The following is a 4,241-nucleotide window of genomic DNA, read 5'->3' on the forward strand; positions in this document are numbered from 1 at the left end:
AGTATTTTTAGTGGACTAACATGACATAAAAGAGAAAGCAAGGAGAGAAGAAGAAAAAATAATACATAATAAAGAAAATATACCCTAAGAAAATATTCATAAGGAAAAAAACTAGCCTCAAAAGCACACCCAAAATTATTTTTTCTCCAAAGTTGGTTACAATACAATCATGAATTATAGGACACAATAAGAGATCTATATTTTGAATCTAGATAAAATAAAATAATATAAATCTTAAAAAACATTACCTTTCCATATCTATATATCAATTCATATATAGGACAAGGAGACCAGGGTATGTGCACCAAGATGGTATACAAAAAATTGGCCACATGCCCAAGAAAAGAAAAATGAAGAATAATAAGAATAAAATGTACTTTTTCTGCATCAATGTAAATTGATTTTCTTAGCCTCAACCTAGATATAAAATTCCTTTGCCTTTTAAAATATGTCTTTTACCTTTCTTATACTTGAAGTTATATATTATTTATATATTAATAGGATGTTTGAGAGCAGTTTCAAATCCCTAGGATTCATAATGCAGTTCTAGATTTTAGAGATCATATAATTTTTCAGACTTAGTCAAATTTCAATAATTAATAGGCTTCTATCATCATTTTCTTGCTATCTTTCTATCTCATGCTCTGTCTCCCCCAAGCACTATACCTATATGTTTCTCTATCACTCTCCTCCCCCCTCTCCACCTCTCTCTATCTCACTCTCTTCCCCAAGCTCTAGATCTTATAATTATTCAAACTTAGTCAAATTTTAATAATCACCAAGCTCCCATCATCATTCTCCCTATTTCCCTATCAGTCTCCTTTCTCCCCCTCTCCACCTCTCTCTATCTCACTTTGTCCTCTCTCTCCCAAGCTCTAGATCTTATAATTTCTCATTCTTAGTCAATTTTTAATTATCATCAAGCTCCTATTATCTTTATATCTATCTCTATTTCACTCTCTTTGTCTCCCTCAATCTCTCTCCCTATCTCTCTCCCTCTACCCCTCTCCCCCTCTCTCTTTCTCACTCTCTCCTCTCTACCCAATCTCTAAACTTATCTCTCTCACCCTTCACTCTACTCTCTATCTCCCCTCTCTTCTCTACCTACCTCGCACATTATCTCCTCTCTACCTAACCTCTCTCTCCCCCTTCCACCTCTCTCTCTCCTTCCCTCTCTCTACTTATCTCTATCTCCTCTCTTCCTCTCTCTACATACATTCCCCTCACTTCCTCCCTACCTTTATTTATCTACATATCTCTCCTTTCCTTCATCCCCCCTCTCTCCCCCCCTTCTATCTCTACTTATATCAATCTCCCTTCTCCCATACATCTCCCATACAACTCCCTCCTTCCCCACCTACCTCTATTTCTCTACAAACATCTCCCTCCCTTTCTCTCCCTCTCTACCTATCCATATATATCTACTCTCTATCTCCCCTCTCCTTTGTCTCTTTGTCTCCTTTGACTATCTATCCATCTATCTCCCCTCTTAATAGACAAATATGTAAGAAGCCTCTTGAAACTATCAATTTCATCATAATAAAATAGGTCCATTAATCTTCTAAGATAATTGAACATCATTCCCCTTAAAAATATAATATACTTCATTTGCATAACAATTTTAGCAACTACTATGTAGCAATACAAAATTTATTTGACACTAAACACAAAGTTCTCCTCCCTTTTCTACTAAAATCCCTTCAACAAATAGAGAATTCAAATGGAATAGGTTGAATTGCTTCTATTTCTATATAGAGAAGGACTCAATAATAAACATACAAAAATGATTTAGCATAATTAAGAAGGGCTCTACATTCCAAGTGTTTTATAAAGAAAAGGTCAAATTAAGTACATCTACTACAAACCATTGTTTTCTTGTGAAATTCATGTATTATCTAGTCAAACAAACCTATTTAGACTACTAATCATAAATGATAACCACTAGCGGAAGATCCAAATATTTTTTAACCATGGTTAATAATTATTAATAACTTAAAATTTTAAAGTGTTAATATCTTAAATTTCCTAAACTATATTAAATTATAGACATAAGATGTGATTGAAGACACATTTAATCTTGTGTGTGTGTGTGTGTGTGTGAATTTTCATTCATAGTATATGAATACATAATAAAACACCAAACATAATAAGTATACCTAATTGGCCTATTAATGTGCCTCACTAGGTTGATCCAGCTATCACTGGAGGGTCAAATAATAACTGGTAGAAGTCAGAAGAGGGGTCGATTAAATTTAACTTTGATGAAGCCTTGAAAGCCAATTTAAGCCCTTTGGGTGTAGGAATTGTGGCACATGACTACAACAGAAACATTGTCACATTTGGAGCCACAAATTTGAGGGAAGGGACTAATAACGAAGCCAAAGTCCAAGCTATCATTTTTGTGGTTACAATGGTGAATGGCCTCTAAATAAAAGAGCTACACCTTGAAGGGAATTCCTTGATTACTATTAATGTTGTGAAGAAAGGTGAAATTGATGCTTGGAGACTAAACAAATATATTAAATTTATAAGGGGAGAGTTGGTGAAATTGGATGAATTCAAAATCACCCACACAAGGCGAGCAAGAAATGGCATGGCAGATATTCTCTCCAAATGGGTTGTTAAACTGAATGATGATCACATGAATATGATCTAGGAAGATTTGTGGGGTTTAAATCTTGATGAGGAGGTGGATGTGACAAGAGTTTAAATGTAATGAGGAGGCACTGCACAAGACAAGGGCCCCATACACCACCAAACCAAAAAAAATTTGATAAGAGTTAATGCCCTTTTCTCTTGCAATGTTTTCCTGGAAAGTATTTAAAACAAATGATAGGCCAGGTATTCTCTCGATGGAGTGTTTGGCAAGAATATATCGAGACATAGTGAAATTCAATGTGATCACAAAAGATGGAGGCAAATTTCACCCTCCTCACTTGCAAACAATAGTTGGGATTCTTGGGTGAGATACCAGAAGAACATCTCATGAATGTCTTCAATATAGAATACCTCAATTTTTGTAGATGGTTGTCATTCTACTAGGAGATGTGTACATGAAGCCAAAGTTTAAATATCCAACAAACATTGATATTGCTTCAATTTTCTATGCATGGTGCTTGGAACTTGGCCCTAAGGAGGATGCACAATGGTTGATGTGGGAATGTGTTCAGGAGGAGTAGAAATATGGGTTGGAAGCATTTATGATGATGGTTTGACCAAGGGAAGGGTTTGTCACCGAGAGCAGGGAACAAATGCAAGTGGAAGAGTTCGAACCTCCTCTACGACGTTTTCTATTATGGAGCATGGATGGAGATAAAGAGGAGTGGCATGCGGATGCTCAGGTGGGGTGGGAATATATCAAAGAGTACCTTCGTGACAAGGAGCGAGTTGAGCAGGTATTCGACCCTGAGGTGGAACATAAATCAAAGAAAGCAAAATTCAAGAAAGGGGATTAGTGGCGTTGAACCATGAGTAATTTGATTCAATAGTGCATGTTTCTCCTAAGATGAGACTTATATGATCACTCGTAAACTTTTCGTAGACTTGCAGATTGTATTTTATAAGTCCAATGATGAGAAGATGATAACACTTCCCAAATGGCATTATTGCCTTGAGTGCTTGTAATGTCATCTATGTCGTACTCAACAACAATATCATCAATAGTTTCCTTTAAATATTGACCAGGAAAAGCTCTAAGAAATGTCGATCATTCATTTCTTAATGCTGAATCTCAGATTGCTCAAAATAACAGATGAATCTCATTTTTAATGGATTAACTATGAAGATTAGAGCTTATCTATGGAGATTATCTAAGTGTGAAAGCTATATTTGGAATGTACGTAGAAATACGGAGCACAATATATTGATCCAACATAAAGAAATCTGAGATGGGTGGTGGTCCTTCCAAATCTAGATAAGAATCATTATTGCTTTTTGATGATACTCCACATAAACTAGATGCCGGCTATGATTGTCTCCTCTTACTTTTTGATAGCATAATTTGCTGGCCTGTCCCCAACTTCATTAGCATATGAATAAAATTGTTATAGAGAGAAACTTGTGATGTCATATGTGCTCACTAATGTTCTTATTATATATAATATGAATTATGCACATATATACTTATATATTTATATAAAAATATAAAGATTATCTAAATAGCATATAAGAGAACGAATGCGAGAAGAGTTTGTCAATTTGAATATACCAAGATTTCATGATGACAATTGGACAATACGATT

This window comes from Cryptomeria japonica, chromosome 9 (assembly GCF_030272615.1).
Source record: "Cryptomeria japonica chromosome 9, Sugi_1.0, whole genome shotgun sequence".
Lineage (NCBI taxonomy): Eukaryota > Viridiplantae > Streptophyta > Pinopsida > Cupressales > Cupressaceae > Cryptomeria > Cryptomeria japonica.